Raw genomic sequence first — 23558 nt, forward strand, 5'->3', positions numbered from 1 at the left:
GTTTTTCTTTAATTTCCCTGTTCCACGTCACAGTTGACGCCGGGACCTTTGTCACCCTCAGTGCTGCCACCACGCTGCTGCCAGCCAAAGCGGAAAAACGGGAGGTGTGTGCATGCATATGTGTGTGTGTATATGTGGGGGTGTGTGTCAGTGAACGCTAACAGCGGGGGCGGGTTGGACGAGGGCTTTGCGCGCAGGCGCGCGCAGGCACACACACACACACACACACACCCCTCCCCAAGCGAGGGATCCCCTCGCTTCCCAGGGATTGCCCCCCACCTCCCTCTGCAACTTCTCCCCAGTCATGCAATGGAGATGGGGAAAAGCTAGAGGTGAACGAAAGCCTGAACGCATTCCTTTTTCTCCTAGCTTTGATTGTGCTCGCCTCGGCTGCTGCTGTTGCTGCTGCTGTGCAAGCGCGCCCCTTCGCGCGCGCGCTCCGCACACAGCTGCGAGGCTGTTCGGCGCGCGTGGCGGCGTGTGCCCGTGAGCGCGCGCGCCTGAGCGTGCCCGCGCCTCCCTCTTATGTCTACAGGTAGCAGCGGCGGCGGCAGCAGCAGCAGCAGCAGCAGCGGAAGGGGGGCGAAAAAGGCAACTGAACTGCAGGAGCCTTTGCTCGAATTTGGAAAGCGGCTGATGCTCCCTTTGCCTACGGATGTACAGCCTTCTGTCTCCTTCGTGATCCCGTCTCCTTGGGCCACTGTGTGCTGCTCTTCCCTGATCGCCCTTCTCCCTTCATCCTTCTCTCCTTCCTTTTTTTAAATTTTAAATAATAATAATAATAATTTTTTTTAATCACCCTTGGGGATTTTGCATGATATCTATCTATAGATACAGAGCTGCAATTCCCCTCCTTGCAAGTGACTTTTCTCTCTGCAAATAATTTTAGAAATTAATTTCCTCTCTCCCGACGTGTTTCTACGTTTGGCTTGCCAAGTTTGTAGCGAGACACGTCTTCTGAAATTCTCCTTTCTCCCGCTCCTTTTTTGGGGGGGTGGGGTGAGTGGGGAGGGGGGCGTTGGTGTAGGATCGGTCGCAGCGACAGCCTCTCGCTGGATGTAGAAAGGCACAGATTTTGCGATTTTCCTCTTTTCTCCTTCCTCCCCTTCCCCACCAAATTCTCTTCTTCTCTCCATCCTACCTCTCCTGGACGCCTCTCCCCTCTCCTCTCCTCAAGACATTTGGAATCCTCTAGGGAGCTAATGGATACTAAGGAACCAGCTTGGCACATTCTTCCGTCGAGTCCCTTTCCAGAAGAGGAGCATTAAAGACATGCACGTTGCTTGCTCCCCCCTTGTTTTTTCCTTTTCCTAAAACAAGACCCAGCCTTCAACTTAGCTTCCTCTTCTTCTCCAAGTATTTATGATTGCAGATCAGGTACAAAAGGAGGAGTAGTTTGATAAGGTAAGGCATCTATTTCTGTCCTTTCCAAGACGCCAGCATGTTATCTATCTGGGCTTTCCAATAACTTGCCTCTTTCTCCCCATTGCTTTCCCCAGAAGGGGTTCATTTCTCTTTCCGCCGTCCCCCCCCCACCTCAGGTCCAAATCTCTCCTATGCTTCCCCCGCAAAATATATCTGAATTGTCTTTGTGTGCGCTCTAGTATTAAATCTGATTAACCCTCCACCCCTCCTCCAGTATTATAAGAGTTTATGTCTGCTCCAGGCATGTTTTGTCTGTATGGGAGAGCTGGATTTCAAACACACATGCCAGTATCTTCTGATTAAAGGAACAGTTCCCACCCCCCCCACTCTTTCCCCTTTTTGGGGTATACTTCCTCTTCTTCCACAGCAGTCTGCATTAACACAGCATACATAAGCAGCAGGCAAAAGCCGGCCTTTATTATTTATGTGCCTAGGAGAAACTTGACAAGTGGAACTAAAAAGTCTTTATATATCAAGGTATTTGCTGCAGCTCTTATAAATAAAGCCCATTTAATTCGAGGGAGTCAGCACCATCAGTTAAGAATAGGGTGGAGAAGACAGCCTGATCCTTGTAGAAGTGGAGGGGGGGCATTTATTGATTAAGGCTTTGGTTGTACGTTTGGGGCTCTGTTCATATTTGCCCTTAGCGGGGGGAAAGCCCATAATCCTTGCTTCAAAAAGCCAGAAGCAGTGGGATATATATATATATATTTTGGAATGGGCTAGTTTTCCAGTAACACTCTCCCCAAACATTTTCTTCTCCCTGTGCTTTTAAAATGCATGAATTCTTGACCTGTCCTCTCCTGTGGTTCTCAGCCTCTGGCTGCAATCTCTGTGATATACTTCACCTAGGCTTGACTCCTTAGTGACCAGCTTCTTAATAAGTGGCTCTGTGTTTGGGAAGGATAGAGAAAAGTCTTTATGGGGGCGAGACAGAGGTGCGTTGGCAGAGGAGCGTGCAGTTGTGGGGGGCAAGGAGGAAGCCCCGCGGAGGGTGTGCGAGAGAGACACCCCCATGCAACACGCTGGAGAAGCGTTAGTGAGAATCACAAGGGTGCTAGTGCATCTGAATCTTCTGTGCATGGTGCTTGCTAGTTATTGGCAGCTGAAGAATGACTGGGAGCAGCAGCCAGGAAACAGAGGAAGGAAAGAGGATGTGGAAAGACAGTGGAATCAGGCAAATGAACTGAAGGGGAGGAGGGTTGGGAAGAGAGATTGGGAAACATAAGATGCTTGCACTGAGAACGTTTGCAAGCTTTCTGGCCACACAAGGTTCTTCCATAGGCATTGCTGTTCGGTGTGTCTTTAAATGAGTTAAGCGCAGTAGCTTATCAGTCACTAGGCGTCAGAGAGACGGGTGGTGATGGGTGTGCTTGTGCATTTGTGCATGAGTGTTCAAACGCTGGCTACAGAGAGGCGCTGATAGATTATAAAGCATCCCCTTGGAGCAACTGCCTTCACTTCAGTTCATCTCCTTCGCAGGATCTGGCACCAACCCAACCTGGCCTTCTCTTCTTCATCATCATAACATGTCTGTTATTTCCCTTATAGTTATTCTCCCCTCCTGGGTGATTTCCTTCCATGTTACTTTCTTGGGGCGATTCTCATCCGCTCTGCTGAAACATGCTCTGTAGAGGTCTTTCTCCTGTTTTATGAGGGGCAGGAAGTGGTGTAAAGAAAAGGATGGTGGGAAACACCTGGCTGGAATTTATTTGCATTACAAAGAATCATTTGAATTGCAATTAACTCTCCCTGGGATATAACCATATGCAATGAAGCTGTTAGAGCTGAGGTAAGGGGAAGGTGACATAAAAGAAATTAGGCTTGGCCTCTCAACGATATAGATCCTTGGTCTCCATCAGTGAGCTCTCTGGGCCATATTTTATATCCCAGGTTCATACTTGGGAAAGAGCAAGGCTTTCAGCAAGCAGCTAATTGCAGAAATATTCTGCTTTTTATGGGATTTAATGGTCCTTTTTTGTCTTAAAATAAAATCTCTCTGTGCTAATAAAGCAGTCTGTATCTATCACAAATTACTTGTGCTCCTCTAAGGATAAATGTTAACCTTTTTTTTAATGCATCCATTTCCAAAATAATTAATTGCCGTGAACAATTGCTAAAAGGGTTCTTGGTAATAAAGGTGTCGTCAAGAAATGCTGGGTGGCATTTGACCATAGATCTTTTGCTATGTTTTTTTTAAAAATAAAAAAACCCATCAATATGAAATATCCAGCGATTCTTTACCACTTGACAGCCACAGGGAACTGAGGGCACATCTGATGAGAAGATCACGGGTGATTAGGGACAGGGGTGATGGGATGGGTCCATTCACCAAAAGGGCACCAGAAAATTCACATTGTTCTTGTTTCAGACAAAGAACTAAGACACCACAGGGGATGATTTAGTGACTTGCACAAAACCCAAGTGGGCAACACGGTTTAGACCATCCGATTCCATGTTTTGATTAAAAGGGAAGGAGGGGGGGGGAGTGAAATGTTGTAGTAAGTCGGCTGGTTCTGGCGTTAGCCTTTGCAATCCTCTTAAATAAACGCAGGGACTGTGGCATTCAGTTTTTCAGCAGAATATATTTAATGCTCCTGCAGCACTGGAGGAAGTGGTGATGGAGAAGAAGGATATATATATATATATATATATATATATATATATATATATATATATATTCCTTCCAGTCCATCCCTGCTGCCTTTATTTTCATGCTTTTTTTATTAATGGGATTTGCTGGAGTTTGTCTCCCCTCCTCTTTTTCTTCCTTTTTTAATCCACCATTTACATTTAGGATGAATAACAGAAAGAAATGTCTTTTTAAAAGCCCCTCTTCCGACGAATCACAGAAGCCCCCAGCCGCTGAAGCCTCTCATCCCCCACCCCCCCAAAAAGAAGAGCCCACAAAAAGATTTTACGCTTACCTAACTTCCCCCCACAAGCCCCTTGTTCCTGTTCGTTGCCTCTTCTGAAACACTTCTGCAGCTGATGCTAGAGACAACGTTTGTGTATCTGATTGCCTCTGATCATTTGTTTTAAATATATCGCCCCACGTTTCAGCTGGAGTTCCATTTAACAGTATTGACAAATCATTCATTGTAGGAAAACATCATTAGAAACATAGGCTCTATTCATCATGTGAGCTCTCTTTCTCTAGGCCGCCGAGTATTGAATATAATTAATCAATGAAACTAATTTCTTAACTAGAGAATTACCTTGTAGCTTTGCTGCGAAATGTTTATGTGGCTTCTGATCATCCCTTGGAGGGCTTGTTCCTGGGGCCGGGGGCTACTACACTGAACGGGCAGGAATGATTCTGCCTGGCTTGCAGCACTCAAGACTGCTCTAGCATGGACTCCCATCCACTGAACAGTGAGAAGGGAAGTCCCTGGTTCAAGTCTTGTCTTTGGCGTGAAGCAGCTGAGAAGCTTTAGGAAAGCCACCTTCTCCCAGCTGTTCATCTGAACGTTCTGTGGCATTCTATTATGCGAGTAGACATAGATGGGTTTCTCAACGCCTGGGGTTATTGTGGGCTGGATCAGTCCAAAGACCCATCTAATCCAGCATCTTGCTCTCACACTGGCCTACCAGATGCCTATGGGAATCCTGCAAACAGGACCAGCGCACAGAAGTGCCGTCCCCACTTTTGCATCCCAGCTGCTGCAGCAGTGAGTGGTAGGGTGGGGTTGTGGCACGTACCTGACCTCCCAGAAGTGGAGATGCCTCTCCTCCCCAGGAGGGAGAGTGGGAAAGGCCAGGCAGGAGGGAGGTCAGCACTGTGCGAACACACTGGCAGAACCAATATGGTGCTCTTGCTAGTGTGTTTGCACAACACCAGCCTTTCCGCCTTGACTTTCCCACTCTCTTAGTAAGCAGCAGTGACCCAGCTGCTGGGAGGTCAAGTATGTGCTATAGCTCAACCCTACAGTCCACCACTGGGCAACTGATATTCAGAGGCATAGTGCTTCTGATGTTGGAAGCAGTTACGCCCAATGCTCAGCATTGGTCCTCAGCAAGAAGAATCTTTAGTACCCCCCCCCATTCCTTCAACTTTGGATACCTTGTTTTGTCAGACACATGCTTTATCTCTTCCACATAAGATGATAAATGCAAAGCTATGATCTATAAATCTGTATTTATTCATGCCATATGAACGCTTTGATTCAGCTGCTTAGTAGATGGTTGTATCAGGCAGGTGTTCCTCCTAGCCAGATGATCCAGTTCTTTGCCTGGGTTGCCTCCCCTGAAATCTACCCCTTGTTGATGTGTCATTGATTGTATTGCTGCTGTTGGTTTCTATGGTGAAAAGTGTTGGAATCTTGGAGGCCAAGACCCAAGTTTGGGGCAAGCACTCTTGGGTGAGAGAAGCCCAGCAGAGATTTAGCACCACAGTACAAGCAGCAAAGAAAGGTGTGTAAAACCTTCCAGTGAGTCCCTAAAATGCCCTCTTTTAAAAGCTCTTTCCAAGCGATCTCACTTCCCTAGCATAGACACAGAACAAATGTTTTTAGTAAGTCATACAATGGACTCCTCACAAAACTCTTCAAATGTCAGATTCAGGTGCTTTTCTATACAACAGTCAGAAAAGATGCTGCTTAATTACAAAAGGTAAAAGTTACTAAACTATTGGTGGAGAAAAATATTTGTTTCAGACTCCATTGTGGTCTGAAACAAAAAGAGGCTGGTTAAAGCCATGCGCTGGAGTGACTAGTTTAGAGCTCCTTGCATGCTGAAACCCACTTGGAGAGTGAGATATAACCTCACTTGGAGGTTATAAGCCTTGATCAGGGCCGTCTTACCCATAGGTGCCAGGGGTGCGGGGCACCCAGGCACCCGGTTCTCAGGGGCTCCAGGTCGAGAGTCCGGGGCCTAAGAGTTGAGTCTGGGGAAAAGCCTGCCCGTCGGTCAGAGCGCCACAGCAGGCTCTTCTGCACTGCAAGTTTGGGGGTGACCAAGCCAGCGAGACACTGAGGCGGCCAGTTGGCTTTGCCGTCCTGTGCGCCTGGGACTGGGCAACCTGGGGCCCTTTGCACCCCGGCGCCGCATATGCTTAAGACAGCCCTGGGCTTGGTGACCCAGTTTCTCTCAAGATGGAAAGTGATGACAGGCTAAGCCTGGCAGGACAGCTTACTCTATGGTTTAACCCTTTCATGAACTAATTTGGATTCAAACATGCTAGAGTTATGTGAGGCTGGAGAGAATCACACTTCTCAGCAGAGTGTTTGTGATTTGTGGGTGGTAACTATCTCCACCCTGAGATGGATGGATGCCAACTGGTAACCCCTCACATAGACTACTGCAATGTCTTGTGGATGGGGCTGCCTCTACAGTTGGTTCAAAATAGAGCCCCCATGGTATTGTGACTGGGTATTTTCATCATGTTATGACAGTGCGAAATTAAAAGATGCCTGCTTCTTGGGAGAAGGGCAATGACAGGCCTAGACAGCATCTTGAGAAGTAGAGACGTCACCTTGCCAATAAAGGTCCGTATAGTTAAAGCCATGGTTTTCCCAGTAGTGATGTATGGAAGTGAGAGCTGGACCATAAAGAAGGCTGATCGCCGAAGAATTGATGCTTTTGAATTATGGTGCTGGAGGAGACTCTTGAGAGTCCCATGGACTGCAAGAAGATCAAACGCATCCATTCTTAAGGAAATCAGCCCTGGGTGCTCACTGGAAGGACAGATCATGAAGCTGAGGCTCCAGTACTTTGGCCACCTCATGAGAAGAGAAGACTCCCTGGAGAAGACACTGATGCTGGGAAAGATGGAGGGCACAAGGAGAAGGGGGCGACAGAGGACGAGATGGTTGGATAGTGTTTTCGAGGTTGCCAGCATGAGTCTGACCAAACTGCGGGAGGTAGTGGAGGACAGAGGTGCCTGGCGTGCTCTGGTCCATGGGGTCACGAAGAGTCGGACACGACTAAACGACTAAACAACAACAACATGACAGTGCTTTCCCAGCTGCACTCACTCTCAGTTGGTATTGGGACCCAATTTAAAGTGCTGCATTTAATCTATAGAACTCTAAAATGCCTTAGGATCATCTCCCTGCAAATGTCTACATGAATCTTAAGATCCTTCTTCATATGCACAGAACTGAGATAGGTGACCACTAAGGAGAGGGATAGCCTTTTTGGTAGTGGCACCGCAGCTATGGAATGCTTCTCTTAAGAGAGACTCACTTGGTGCCTTCTTTGTGGTCTTACCAGCACCGGACAAAGCCCTTTTCTATCACCTTGGCTTTTAAATTGTGTTTTAAGTCTCAAATTATTTTATACTGTCACTGAAACAAATATGGTTTGTTTTTTGCAGTTGTCTATTATTTCTGCCGATTTTATGATAGATATGAACGATGGTTTTGTTGGCAGCCACCCAGGGAATACTTACTGATAAGTTGAATAAATAAATAACGAAAAACACCCATTTTAAAGATAGAGAACAAGGAGACTGACTTGTCTTCCAGTGGGAAATGTGGGAAGTCATGATGAAGAGCTCAAAAACACAAGCACAGAGGAAAATGAGCTGAGCAGAACTTCTCTATCACCAGCCATCTAGTGTAATTTGCCCTGTTCATCATCCATTTTCTTTTCCACTGCAATTCTGTCTATGAGCCACAGCCAGGCTCCTCTTTACCACAGCACAGATCTAGTGTGGAGAGACATGTATGCACACCTAGCCCCTTGCATACAAAGCAGGCCTGAGCAAGATAAACTTTCTAAAAGATAAAGAAAACCCATGGGTTTGGCTCAGGATTAGTTTATGAAGGACAGAGTGGTTGAAATGTAGAGAAGTTGACCTGACTTGATGTATTCCTGACAGATACTTGTGCTCAGCTGCTGTTTGAAGACCTCCAAGGACAGAGGTTCCCGTTTCCAGCCTAAGTGTCTTCTTTGGTTGATGAACCGCTCCTAGGATATCCATCATATAGGCTTGATTTATGATAGGGAGGGACTATAGCTCAGTGGTAGAGCATCTGCTTTGCATTCAAAAGGTCCCTGGTTCAATCCCTGACAACTCCAGGTAGGGTTGGGAGTCAACCCTCCCAGAAAACCTGCCAGTGAGTGAGGACAATACTGAGCTAGATGAATCGGTGGTCTGACTCTGAGCAAGGCAGCCTCTAGTAGTCCACACTGTTGACTCAGCAATCAACATGGAAGAAGAAGAGTTTGGATTTGATATCCCGCTTTATCACTACCCGAAGGAGTCTCAAACCGGCTAACATTCTCCTTTCCCTTTCTCCCCCACAACAAACATTCTGTGAGGTGAGTGGGGCTGAGAGACTTCAGAGAAGTGTGACTGGCCCAAGCTCACCCAGCAGCTGCATGGGGAGGAGCGGAGACGCAAACCCGGTTCACCAGATTATGAGTCTGCCGCTCTTAACCACTCCACCATGCTGGTGTAAGAGAGCAAGCGTTCTCTTCGGTAGGAGGGAAGGAAAGTTAGCAGTGGATTTGAATGCCCACTCCACATTTTCTGCCCCATTCTTGGGAGAAGAGTTTGGAGCATGAGTGGGGGTTTGGGGGAGAACTCAAAATAAATTTCAGAGAGCAGGGGCTTAGCAGAGTGGAAAAAAACAAAGGAGAAGAAAAGTCAGAAATAGCCTCTCCCACTGCAGTTCCTAACAAGCCCCCATCTCCTGAAAGTTAATTAAGAATTGTCCTCTCCCAAAACCAGGCGGCAATTGTTGGTTCCCCTTTTGCCCCTTCCTCCTTGAATGCGGGCAGGGGAAGGTACTTCCAAAAACATGTGGATCAAGGCCACTGAAAACAGTGTCTGATAGTAAAGGAATAATGATATCAGCAGGAATAATGATATCAGCAGGGTACTGTTAGCAGAACTGCTTTGTTTCATTTGCAAGTACTCTCTCCCTTTTAAATACAACCGACTCAGCTGCCTTTGAAACAATTGGTCTTGTCTGTGTGCTGCCACGAAATCTTTCAGGTTCCTGTGCCCATGAATGCGGCAATAACAGGAGATCCTTAAACGGCAGTGAATTGCAGGCAAACGCTAGGGTTCAGGAGGTCAACTAAGTCATTCATTATTGCACCGGGAACATTGCTGATCTAGGTGTATGGTAAATTAAATCTCATAAGGGTAACTTCTGGTAGAGGTAGGATACAGCTCCCCCGTTTGCTCTGTAGAATGGGAAAGAATGCTACCTTATACCTGCACACCTTGTCTCCCTCCCCTTTGAGCCAATGCCGTTCACAAACACATATTGCAACCTCCCCTGGTTCTTCAGACTTAGGCAAGCAACAAATCCAGGAGCCTTACTGAGCCCTTTGATGGGCAGTATACATTGTTGGGGTGGGGACTTTACCATGGGGACCTGATTTAAGTCAAAAGAAAATTTGCCTACAATTATTCTTAGTCCTGCATAGAAGAGATGCTTCTGTCCATTCATCCCCAGTAGGGCGTGAGCACCTTCTGTCTGAGCTTCTCAAAAGGCCTTCATCATTGGTTCAGGGTCAGGTGGGTCAATCTACACTCCATTATTTGAATGGGCTGCTTTTTTCGTGTTGGATTTGATCACTGGAGCCATAAAGACTTAGTCCAGTGGTTTTCAAATGGCTCCTTGGAAGATTAGGTTGCTGAAGAAATCAGCAATGACAGACAATTGTTTGAATACAGGGTGGAGTTGCATTCAGCAGTGCACCCTCAGTTCCTGTGTGTTAACGAAGATGCCTAAGAAGTATGACCTGTCCCTATACTTACAGGCGGTAATCATTTTGTGCGGCAGTTCTGTTCCTGGCCCGCGTGCGCATTGGTTGAGCATGCACAAGCCCACTCCTCCCCATTGCACCCCATTCTGCCCTCTTCCGGGCCCAAGAGGACCAATGCATCGGTGGTCATGTGTCAATTGGATGTCCACAAAATGGTCAGCACCTGTACTGAGCCTGTGCCTAGGAAATGACCCAAGATCCTTGGCAGATCTGATGGACTCATTGGCAGAAAATAGGTATGGAATGGCTTCCCTGAGGGTAGGAAGTCACAAAACCCCTAGCGTAGGGTCTTTCATACTAAAGGAGAAGGCAGTGTGGCCTCTTATGGCCTGTTGCAGCCTTAGGTTTGGGCAGATGCATGATGTTGTATCCAACTGAGTCATACTTAGAGTAGCCCCATGGACTGAAGTTAGTCTGCACTTTTTAGAAGCTTTTCAGGAACTTCTACTTTGGTTTGGTTTGCAGCAATCGTGTTTGAGCCTCAATGCTGTTTACACTTATTGCAATGCCTTTGATTTAGGGTTGCAAACTTCAGTCACTTAATCGGTTCGGTTAAATGATATTCTATATATATCCTGTAAAGTAGTAATGAAAGCTACAGATGACAGGCATCATATTAGCATTCCCTTACTTTCTCTTGCAGGAGGGCATGGCACGTCTGAGATTGCTTTTTGATGTCCGTAGCAGGCACAAAGTATGCTCCCCCCCCCCATTTTAACAGTTGGGAAAAACATGGGGATTTTAATTAAGTGATCAATCAATTAAAAATCACATGAGTGATTTATTTAATCAGGTGGCAGTCCTACATTTGCATTATATTTTATACCAAAAACTTTTGCTTACATGCCTTAACATTTACATTATCAGAGAAAAACGAGCTCTACGCTGAAACAAATGGAAATGAAAAAGCTGATATATTTCTAGCAGACTGCAAATAAATGTGGAGTTGGGACCAAGGGGTCAAATGTTGTTTTGCCACAAAGGGCAATTTGTTAAAGCATCCCTCTAAGTGCTAGCAGATCTTGAATTGATTGTACTCTCCAATCGATAAAGAAACTCAAGAGACCAGTGCATCTGGTCTGGACCCAGGATGCACTGTTGGCCTGACCCAAGTTACAATTATTCTAGTAACTGAGCTGATGGATTTGCAAAACCTGAGAATGGATTTGTTTCTTCTTGGTATTTTAAATCCACGTTGCTTAGTATCCCATCACCATGAATGGCCTGTGCTGGAAGAACATTACCAGTGGGGTAGGATGATGGAATATTCCACTACACACCATACAGCTGAGTTTCTAACAGTCTGCACCAGCCTTTCTCAACCTGGAGTCCCCAGATGTTGTTGTAATTATTTAAACAATTTTCCCTACCCACGTCAAGTTTATCATTATCATACCCATATTGCAGAGGGATGGAGCTGTGGCTTAGAGAACGTGGGTTATGCTAGCCTTGCAAAGTAACCTGATGTTGTTATACAGAGTTTGCTGGAGGGCGGGGTGAGTGAGAGTAGTGTATGACAACCGTGGAGTTGGAGACTCGATTTTCTTGGTGTGTGTGTAGGGAAAATGCAGTGCAGATAGGGTGTGTGAAATTTATTGTACCAGCAGTGTGATTAATTAAGGTATGGATGAGTAAAAGGGACTCAGGAAAAGAACAGGAGGTTCAGAAGCAAGTGGGAATATGTTGTCTAGATTCCTAATAGACAGCAAGTACATCTATTGAGAAACCCTGGAGAAGCAGACAGGAATACAAGTTTGTCAGAGGCCTGGTCTACCCAGGTCCTCCCACTCATTCACTTGACCTACTAGAAATAATGGACCTGCTCTCTGATACAAGTTATGTTTGTTTGTTTGGAATATTTACTCCCCATTGCCTACGGCACTAGGAAGATTCCAGCAGAGGCTTATGTTGACAATATCCCTTTTCAGGTACAGACTGTACACAGTTTTCATGCCTTTATTTATTTTAAAGCATTTCTAGACTGCTTAATATTTTAAATACTCCACAGAAATAAGACGAAAACGACAAAACCTTATTGCAAACATGGCTGCATCATTGATTTGTGTAAAAGCACCACAATGCTGGCAGTTTTATCTTAGATCCTGGATTTTCAAGTATGTTTTTAAAAAATGAAACACCAACCCCAATGAGCAATTATGGTTTTCCATCACAGCCAGAAGGCATCTCAACCAGGCCATGGGTCTGTGAAAGTATCTTCAGATCAGTAAGTTGAGGTGGGGGTGAGAGTGACAATACAGTGTACATTCTCTCCCGTGGTTAAGGATGTGTACACATGATGTTTTGCTTTCGAATCTAAGGAGACTAAGTACTTATCCACCCCACCTCCCCGTAGTCCACACACTAGGGCTGCCATATTTTAGAAAGTGAAAATCCGGACAGAAAAGTTCAGCTTTTTAAGGCAAAGTTCTTGAGCTTTTTTTTTTTTGCAAAATTGCAAAAAATAGAGGTTTCAGAGCTTTCCTCACCCCCAGAAATCACCCAAATCTGGATTTTCCCAGACATTAAAGGGAATCCCAGACATGTCCGGGAAATTCCGGATGTATGGCAACCCTACCACACACAATCTAGATCTATTGCATTTTTTTTTATTTTTTTGGTTCTGCAAAGCACTTTTTGAGAAACTGGTTTCATTCGGAATAGAAAAGCCCACTGGAGATTACCCCACTGTGTGTCAGTTTGAAAACACATGAAAGCAGTGTGTTTGTTTGAAAGCAGGTGATGGCAATTGGGGTGTGTATGTGTGTGTTGTGAGTAAATGTACACCAAGATGGCGATTCTTCTTCATTCACTTGAGACATGTTCAGGTTGGAAAAGGCGTGGTAATCTAATCAAGGAGGAAGATTTCAAATGTGTATCAAGTGACTGCGTTCAGCCTAGTGGACATCAGAATCTGGATCAGAAGCAGCATTTTGACAAAGAGCACAAACTATTCTGGATTAAGGAAACACTACATTTTTGTGCGACATATGGGTTAGTGTGTACGCAGCCTACTTTGTGTGCCGTTGCTGACTGGAATGTAGGCACAGTAGCCAATCGGCACCCTGAATGGGGCAAGAAGTGATGAGGAATAGCCCAGCAAACTGGGTCTCTCGTCTGAAAGGAGAAACAAGTAGGACTGTTTAAAGAAATCAATGAACCGATTGCAACTGCATCAATTTGCTTATGAATACATATACTTTTGTTGGGATGCGGGTGGCGCTGTGGGTTAAACCACAGAGCCTAGGACTTGCCAATCAGAAGGCTGGCGGTTCGAATCCCACGATGGGGTGAGCTCCCGTTGCTCGGTCCCTGCTCCTGCCAACCTAGCAGTTCGAAAGCACATCAAAGTGGAAGTAGATAAATAGGTACCGCTCCGGCGGGAAGGTAAACAGCGTTTCCATGCACTGCTCTGGTTCGCCAGAAGCGGCTTAGTCATGCTGGCCACATGACCCAGAAGCTGTACGCCGGCTCCCTCGGCCAATAAAGCAAGATGAGCGCCACAACCCCAGAGTCGGTCACGACTGGACCTAATGTTCAGGGGTCCCTTTACCTTTACCTTACATATACTTTCAAAGGCAGGGTGGGAGTAGGGGTTGGGAAGAGTGTACGGTTATAAGTTTGGGAGCAGGGGAGTACCCTTTGAACCCTTGGATCAAGCAAGTATTAAAATATAAGCCAGGCTTGCTTCCTGATGAGGCGATCGCCTGGGCGATGGGCCATTAAGAGAAAAAAGGAAAAGAGCTTTATGTGAAATGGGTGGGGCCCCTCCCTCAACTCACTGTTAGAAGAACAACGCCAGAGTTGGGTGTTGCAGCTGTGTGAGCAAGAAGAAAAAGCAGCAAGCTGCTGAGGGAGAGTCAGAGCCTGATTTCCGCCTGAAGCAAACGTGTGTTAAAAACCACCACCAGCACCCTTAAGTGTGTCAGAAGTGGTTTGAGCTTTTGCACGCACCTTTCCCGTCCTGTGAACAAATGCCTCAGAAAGCAATGAACATGTGACTAAGCAGGGTCAAATTGGTAGCTTTTGGTTTCTCACAGTTTATCATTCTTCCTGCCTATACATTTTCACACCAGCAAACTTCACCCTCCACCCCCCCATTCTTTTAAGAAAAATCCTCATCAGGATTTTAATATAATTTTATCCTAATAAATGATTGCAGCTATGGGGGAGGAAAGGCCCTCTTGGGGTGTTTTTGCTGTGAACCCCTCCATTGCAGGCTCAGGTTGTGTATATGTGTAAATAAACCATATATCATAAAGACACCACAGTCTCTGCTGTACCCCATCCCGAAGGAAACACGAACCCTGGGTAAGCTCCTCAAACCCCTGGAATCTCACACTGCTCAGAGCTTGGGGAGGTGTGCAACAGTACTTTATCGGTTTGTAGACATTGGCCACATGAGCCTCAGTAGGCCATCCATCAGAAAAGAAAATCCCCTTGTGCAGACTGCCTCCATGTACATGAGACACTTGCTCCACTGTGATTCGCTTGATGGTTACCTAGATTTTCTAGCTGACACATCTCTCTCTCTCTCTCTCTCTCTCTCTCTCTCTCTCTGTGTGTGTGTGTGTGTGTGTGGAAACCCATGGCCATGGGAAGCACATGCCTTGATTGTGGATGGAGCAGCTGGCCACACCCCAGTGGCCACCCATTTAGGGTTAACGAGAAACAGCCCTATGCATGTACAGGTGTGCATGTGCAGGGCTCCTCCTTGTAACTAGGATCCCTGATTGGCTAGGATCCTCCGATTGTGCATCATTGGGCTTGCTTTTTTTTTTTAAACCCGTTTGTGGCAAAACGTTTTATCTGTGGAGGAAATAGCTTGAACACCTATTTGCTACAAATCACAGGTATTTGTTTTAAAGACAGCAAGCGTGTGTTAAAAAAACCACCACTGCCAACTTTAAGTGTGGCAGAAGTGGTTTAACTTTTGCACGCTCCTTTCCCGTCCTGTGAACAAATGCCGCAGAATGCAACAAGCATGTGACTAAGCAGGGGCAAATTGGTAGCTTTTGGTTTCTTGCAGTTTATCATTCTTCCTGCCCATACATTTTCACATCAGCAATCTTCACCCTCCCCCCCCATTAAGAAAAATCCTCATCAGGATTTTAATATTTGTTGTTGTTTAGTCGTTTAGTCATGTCCGACTCTTTGTGACCCCATGGACCAGAGCACGCCAGGCACCTCTGTCCTCCACTACCTCCCGCAGTTTGGTCAGACTCATGCTGGTAACCTCGAAAACACTATCCAACCATCTCGTCCTCTGTCGCCCCCTTCTCCTTGTGCCCTCCATCTTTCCCAGCATCAGTGTCTTCTCCAGGGAGTCTTCTCTTCTCATGAGGTGGCCAAAGTACTGGAGCCTCAGCTTCATGATCTGTCCTTCCAGTGAGCACTCAGGGCTGATTTCCTTAAGAATGGATGCGTTTGATCTTCTTGCAGTCCATGGGACTCTCAAGAGTCTCCTCCAGCACCATAATTCAAAAGCATCAATTCTTCGGCGATCAGCCTTCTTTATGGTCCAGCTCTCACTTCCATACATCACTACTGGGAGAACCATGGCTTTAACTATACGGACCTTTATTGGCAAGGTGACGTCTCTACTTCTCAAGATGCTGTCTAGGCCTGTCATTGCCCTTCTCCCAAGAAGCAGGCGTCTTTTAATATAATTTTAATATAATTTTATCCTAATATACGATTATTATTTTTCGGAATTTGCCTAACGTACACCATTTTGCAAAATAATTCTCGCAAGTATAATAGGTGGGATTCACCATCAGTGGAACCCCTGTGCCTGAGGGGTCTCCTTCCTCGCCTCCCCTGCATGCCCCCACTCCTGGAACTGACTCTTGGGTTGGGAGAATCCTCAAAACAGTGAGGGAGGGGGGTCATTCCGCCTGGCAACTTAGCTGATATGCTTTTGTAGATGGATCATTTTTAATAGAGTGGCATTGAATTCAGCTCAATGCATTTCTGTATGTTCTCACTAATATATTCATTTCTATGCATATTTTATCCCTGTATATGCATTTTTTTTATTAAAAAAAGCACACACACACATTACTTGGCTGGATAACTTGCATTGCAAAATGCATTGGAGAAGTGCCAGTTTCAAAGGATGGCTGTGTTTCGGTCTGCCTATTGCATCGAAAAGTGCAAATTAGGGAAGTCCACCTTCGGAATGTGAACATCATTGAATTACTCTCCCATCCCCTCATGTGACCAAATGACACCCACCACAGCACCGGTGCCACACCAGTCTTCGCTTTAAGAATCCAGAGACACATTTCCTTAGATTCTTTGACTCCTTAGCGTAAAACACTGTTTCGTAGGACAAGGGGAAAATATCTACACACCCGTTGGCTATCCAGCAGGGAACTCCTTTCGCATTCTTTTTGAAGTCTGTGGGAGGTACACAATGTTTAAACATGGGGAGCTGACAAAAATATTATGCAACATCATCCAAATTAATGCGCAAGGCTCCCTCTCTCTCCTTAAAGTTTCATTCCATTAATTTCTGTAACTCGGTAGACTTTAAAAGTTCAGATGAAAAAGGAACTTAATGCAATTACACTCTTTAAGGACTCCACATTAGCTGGTGGTATTTGATGTTGACTACTTCTTGTCTCATATTTTTCCTTTTGTGTTCAGCATTTTCTTCTGCAGAATTAACTTATCTGGCTGTTTTCAATAAAGTCTCACCTCCAGCTGAGAAACGTTTAACTTTTTTTTAAAAAAATAACTTTGAAAAAGGAATTAAGGAAGGGTGGAAAAACCCTTCTGAGCCACTAATTAAGCATATTTATTAGAAAATTAAAGTTAAAAGGGGCTTAACTGCAGCTGAAACTCCAGAGAAAGCCATATCTGGCTGGCAATTTTTATTGTTAAATTGGTGGTACAGTGAAAATGAAAAGTCACTCAGTTAAGAGAGAAGAGCTTTTAGATCTATTCAGTGGAGCTTACTGTTAGTTATTGCTCGTATTCCAGGGGCACTCAGAGGCCTCTTTAAAACTCATCAACTCACTGGGCTAAGCTGTGTGCAAATACCTAATGCAAGCTTGTCTGCTGAAGTGGTGCCTTACAGACTGGGAGATGGATAGCCAACATTGTAAATCTCTAAAGGGCGCAATTGGAAGCACCTATTAACTGGGCTGCAACCCATTTCAGGTCCAAATCTACATAGCTGAGGAGTGCAGCTGTGCCAATCATTAGCCCATTTCAATTTGGGGTGTGTGAAAGGGTTTCTTTGGACTGGTGGTAATGAAATATTTCCCGGGGGTGGGGTGGGGGGTAGGGAACTACAGTGGTACCTTGGGTTACATACGCTTCAGGTTACAGACTCCGCTAACAGAGAAATAGTGCTTCAGGTTAAGAACTTTGCTTCAGGATGAGAACAGAAATCGTGCTCCGGCGGCGTGGTGGCAGCGGGAGGCCCCATTAGCTAAAGTGGTGCTTCAGGTTAAGAACAGTTTCAGGTTAAGTACAGACCTCCGGAACGAATTAAGTACTTAACCTGAGGTACCACTGTACATTATGAGATTGTCCCAGTTTTTAAAATCTGTTTGCTTCATTGCTGTTCTTTTATTTATTGCTTCCTCCTCTTCTTGGTTTAATCACATGCAGAATTCCATCAGATTGGGGAATCAGGATGACATCATCACAACCTACAGTGGTACCTCGGGTTACATATGCTTCAGGTTACAGACTCCGCTAACCCAGAAATAGTACCTCGGGTTAAGAACTTTGCTTCAGGATGAGAACAGAAATCGCGCGGCGGCAGCGGGAGGCCCCATTAGCTAAAGTGGTGCTTCAGGTTAAGAACAGTTTCAGGTTAAGTACGGACCTCCGGAACGAATTAAGTACTTAACCCGAGGTACCACTGTACTAGTTTTATTGGCTGCTGATGTCAAATGAAACTAACAGACGTTTTTTGCTTTAGACATGTGAGTGATCCTAACTAATCAGGGGTGGCATCACAGTAGTATGTAGCCAATTGGGTTTGGCTGTGTGCTGATGTCACTGTGGGTTTGGAAAGCAGATCGGGAAGAATTGTCCTTACTCTGAAAGCATGAGAACTTTAAACCCCTTTCAAAGCTATCTCTGAATAATCACTGAAATGGGGCTGTTTCTGACATTGCCAAAACCACCCAATGAACCATAGGTGCTTAACCTCTTCCTACAAAGGGGGAGAAAGTGTCATAAGAGATATGCAAGTCTAAACTAGATGCTACAGACAGACACATGTGGTCCCCAGGGCATGGTCTTGAGGCATTTGATGAAACAAATTCGTTGAAGCTAAGCAGGTCTGGGTCTGGTTCAGTGCCTGGATGGGAGACCATCTTGCAAACAAATGTATGGCACCTTGAGTTCTATCATGGAAGAAAAGTGAGATATCAGTGCAATGCAGTGACTAAATTAAAAATTGCCCAATGTGAAAACCAAATGCATGCCTTATCCTTTCCCTACCAGTTGAACCTATTCCGCAATGTATTTTTATAAGGGCATTTTCTGTGGGACCCCACTGTGTAGACAGAATGTGTAGCCTTACCCTTAGTTTCTCATGGGTTATTTCTGATGGTTGTTGATGCAGAATGGGAAGTCGATCTATATAATAAAACTCTAATCAACACCAGGCCTTAGCTTTTGATCATCGGACAAGGGGAAGTGCAGAATCAGATACCATTCTTCAGTGTTGCTTGCTAAAAAAATAAATACGGTGGCTTCACCTGTCCCTTATTAAAGGATAAGACCCCATCACAGTCCGTCTTGATCATGAAACTCCTGGGGAAAGAAGGAACTGAATGGTCATTTCTTCCACTTTCTTCAACAGACTTCAGTTGCCTTCTAGGGTAAACACTCAGCGTTCTTGCTTGATCATCCTCATTGCATTCAGCTTCATGGGTATTGATCCTATTTCCTCATAGACTCTTGAAATGGTGCCTGTTTTTGAACCAGTTCCTTGAATGCTAGAAGGGAAGAATTGATCATGTCTTCTGACACCTCAAACCTGCCTTTCTGCCTCCTTCCGACAATTCATTGAGTCTTCCAGGGATCTGAGCAGACACCAGTTGCTAACTCAGAACCAACCCTGGGTATCAAGCCTTGATACCCACAATTCCTGCACTGCGGGCTGCCGACACTGGGCCATTTCAGGAAAGAAAGGAGGCATGGATAAAGGATGCAGTGTTTGGAAAATGATCAGGCTTTGCGATTGGCAACCAAGACGCATTCCAGCATTGCATGAAATAGGCACTTTTTAACCTGATTTAATGGTTGTTTTAATGGGAGTCGCAGCAAAAGGAATATAAGCTTGACAATGTTTAGGGCTCCATAGGGTGAAAGTGACACACTGAACTAAGGGCAGGCAATGTGGTGCCCTTCAGATGCTGTTGGTCTACAACTCCCATCATCTCTGACCGTTGGCCATGCTAGCTGAGGCTACTGGGCTATGTACTCCATCAACATCTGGAAGCTATCATGTGGCCTACCACTTCGTTAAACCATGCTTAAAGAGGAAGCCATAGAGGAAATGAGGAAGACTAGAGAGGAAGCCAAGTCTACACAGGAACAGGAAGTACCAGAAGGACCACCTGCCACTGCATAGATCTGTAATACCATTTAGATCATCTAGGGAAATTTAACTTGTGGCACTGTACTCTACAATATATCAGAGGGCAGTGATCTGAAAATGGGCATCTGCTGCCATTGCCTTTGTACTCTGGAATGCCCTTCTCACTGCTATACATGAAGCATCAGTTGCTTCAGATGTTTTCTAAAGAATTAAGAGTGGATTTTTAGATTTGTTTTTATCATACTCTTCTACTGGTATCTATGTTGCCTCTCTGTCTCCATGATACTGCTTTAATTCTTTTTATGCTGTGTACCACTTACATATTTTCAAATGCTAATTTTTTAAAACAATTATATCAGTTTCTCAATCACCTGAGCCACTCTCGTCAAAGTGTGATGAGGCAAATTCCATAACTGATATATCTGAGTCAGAAACAGATTCCTAGCATCTGCCTCTTCCCACCCATTCTTAATCAAACGCTTGACCTGCCGCAATCCAGCCAAATATTTCCATAGTACTGGTGGTGATGCTTGCTGGAATCCTGCCTGGTCCCTCCTCACCCAATTTGTGCATTGTATCAGACGTGTGGAGTGGGACAGTTGAACGTTTCCCAAGGATTGTCACAGCAGGGCCTATGACACTGGTGATCCACTCTAAACCCCAATTCAGGGTCCAATTTTGGGGGAATGTCAACTGGGCACCTGAGAAAGGTAATTAATGTGTTCCACTTCAGATAATTTCTGATTCCGTCCATATTGCTAAATTCAGCATGTTGCATTGGTTCTAGGCCTCTCTGTTTCCTCTCTGCTGGCAATGGTTGCGCCCTAGATGTGACCAGGCAAGTTGCTTTTTGCAAACCTGGAGGATACCCATGTCCAGGAGAAAGCAATGTGGTGGCAGCTTTTGTTCAAGGTCTATAGCTTGACTGCAAAACTTCCCAGGTGTCGAGCCTGGGTAGGGCTGAGAATGCATGCTCCTTAAAATCCTGGAGACAGGGGCGTAGGAAGGGGCAGCGGTCTGCCTTGGGTTCCATCATGGAGGGGGGGGTGTCAAAAAGGAACAATTACTGCCCTACTAGGGCGGTTCATAAAAAACTTTTTTTTGAAAATGCCTGCTCCAAAGCTCTTATCTTCCTACACTAGGGATTATATAGCTATATCTGAAATTTCATGCATATCAGTGAATATCTTGACCCTCCTCCATGAAAATAACTGTTTGCTTGGCTGTTTTCATATGTCGTGAATGCTGAAATTTCAATTCAGTGGAGCCAAAACACAATCCATCCTGTAGATTTAAGTATCTGTCCACAGTCGCCTCCTTGTTATCAGACGCCCATAATCCACATCCCTTTGTAAGAAAATATGAAATAATGCAAAACTATTTTTGCAGGGGGGAAAAATCAATGGGGGGGTGTGACAAGAAATTTTCCGCACCGGGTACCACCTGACCTTCCTACGCCTATGCCTGGAGAGGCACTGACAGTCAGAGATGGCAGTCATTAGCTAGACCTGACTTAATATAAGGCAGCTTGCTAGCTTTTTTCTTGTTGTTGCAGCATTTGTGCCTGCATTCTTTTATATTTCTAAGCATTCTTACATCGTAGGAATGCGTGCTTAAATTTACTCTGGAGTGTGTATGTGGAGCAGAGCAGTATCTAAAGCGGTTCATTTTCCCACTAGGTGAACTGCACAGTCAATTTCTGTTCTGTAATTTGTTTTGAAATCCCATTGACAAATCAACAATTGCAAATTAAATGATGGCAGACCTTCAGGCATCACAGAGCTATGGCAAACGCAGCACTCTAATGTTCATTATAATAAATCTTTCCCCTCCGCAAATGTTTTAATGTGAAACTTTATCATACCTCTGGCGTATTCATGCGTGTGGCATCATATCCAGAAAATTCGGCAAGTGGTGCCTAACAACGTCATTGATTTCACTTAGAAGAGGGCAGATAAACATGTAATCTAATAAACTAGAGGAGATGGAGTTTTAATACTTGTTCCTATATTATATATTATTATATTGATTAGAGGGTTGATTCACATGTAGCCTTAATGCATAAAAAACATTTGTTGCAGAGGGTTGATTCACACATATCTTCTGTGCATTAAAAACACAGTATACGCCTCCCCATATATAAAGGCAGATACATATGGAATGGGTTCATTTTTTGTAGCACGCACATTGCTCCAGTGAAAAGCAGCCCCTTATATTTACATGCATAGTAGCTAGCACACACAGTGAATACTACAACTTTTGCTGTGATAACACTGGAACTGAGCAGTCATCCATCATTGCTTTGCATCCCAAACGCTCTCCATCCTTCTCTCTGGGGGCTTCCACATGCAAGTTCATTGTGGACTATGGTCACATCCACGCTCATGCATTTATAGTGCTCTTGTACCACTTTAACAACCATGCCTTTTTCCCCACCACCCAATAACACTGGGAACTTTAGTTTGTTAAAAGTGCTGAGAGTTGTCAGGAGACTCCTCACAGAGCTAAAATTCCCAGGACCTAACAAACTACAGTTCCCAAGATTCTTTGGGTAAAGCCATGACTCTCAAAGTGGTACAAGAGTACTTCCGATGTATGGTGTGGATGTAGCCTCGATGTTACTCATTCTCTCAAGTTTTGCACTGTCTCATATTTGCCCATTCTGGTCCTATCTACATTTAGTATGTATTTAACTACAGTTCCCCAGGGTTATTATAGGGGAGAGACATGTGCTTTAAATGTACAGGGTTGGCCCAATATATTTTGATACCTGAGGCAGACCCCAAAATAGTGCCCTTCTTCCCACCAGGGAACAAGGGGTGAGGGAAAATCTACATCAGGAACAAGAGGGGAAGAAAGAGCAACACTGGGATCTGCTGCCCCTGTGGATCCTGCTGCCCAGGGCATTTGCCTCACCTTGCCTCTTGGGTGGGCCGGCCCTTATATAGAGTGGATGTGACATCAGTTTGGATTTACTGTTTCCATGGAAAATTTGCTAAGTCGAAACTGCAACATGGAAACAGTGAATCGGAATGAAATACGGGGGAGAAGAAGGGAAGGCATTTTTATGAGGATGATGTTGTATGAATGCTGCACAAGACCTGCATGCATGAGGAGCATCAAGTCCACAATCAGCTGCTGTAAGGAAGTGCCCTCTTTCTCATCGGCACAGTTATAAATGTTTAAATGCATTTTTTTATAAAAAAATATCCCGATAATGTGAAAGCAATGCCAGTAATTGGATGCGTATACAATGGGCTGCCTTCCTTTGCAGTTTTTACAGCTCTGGAAAATAGACAGCATTGCCAGCTCATAATTGCATTTCCCAGCTTGATCTGTGGTCCTGATTCTGTCTATATGCTGCTTCCATTTAAGTAGGAAACCGAGAGAATAAATTCAATGAAGTTGCTAGAGGTTTTGGCACCAGAGGGAGCCACTTGCTCACCTCTTGGCAAGAGAAGAAGAAGGGGGGAAAAAAACTTTTGTGATGGTAACTGGCAAATAATAAATGGCAAAAATTTAATCAACAGGACAGTCTTTGAGTTTTGTGTTTAGATCCGAATTTGCATGTGACGGAGCTGAATGCTGTGTATCATAATGAGACTGTTCTTTAATGTTTCATCGGGCAGTCTGCCTCCGAATGCTAGTTGCTGGGAATCAGAAGACGGGAGAGAACTGTTTGCTCAGGTCCTGCTTACAAGATTCCCAAGGGCATCTGTCTCTGGCCACTGTGAAAACAGGATGCTGGAGTACATGGCCATTTGGCATTATCCAGCAGAACTCTCCTTATGTTCTTAAACAGGGGCTATCTGCAAGAAACCAATGGATAAAAAACAAG

General features: G+C 45.0%; 1 protein-coding gene across 1 annotated transcript in view; it reads left to right on the forward strand.

Annotated features, from left to right (window-relative positions):
* Positions 1–529: 529 nt before the first annotated feature.
* The window catches only part of NLGN1 (neuroligin 1), a 628672-nt gene continuing 605643 nt past the window's right edge, over positions 530–23558 (forward strand). The window contains exon 1 of the mRNA XM_053390579.1: positions 530–1404. The gene's annotated coding sequence lies outside the window, so the exon portion shown is untranslated. The remainder of the gene's footprint in view (positions 1405–23558) is intronic.

The sequence above is a fragment of the Podarcis raffonei genome, chromosome 5, assembly GCF_027172205.1.
Source record: "Podarcis raffonei isolate rPodRaf1 chromosome 5, rPodRaf1.pri, whole genome shotgun sequence".
Classification (NCBI taxonomy): domain Eukaryota; kingdom Metazoa; phylum Chordata; class Lepidosauria; order Squamata; family Lacertidae; genus Podarcis; species Podarcis raffonei.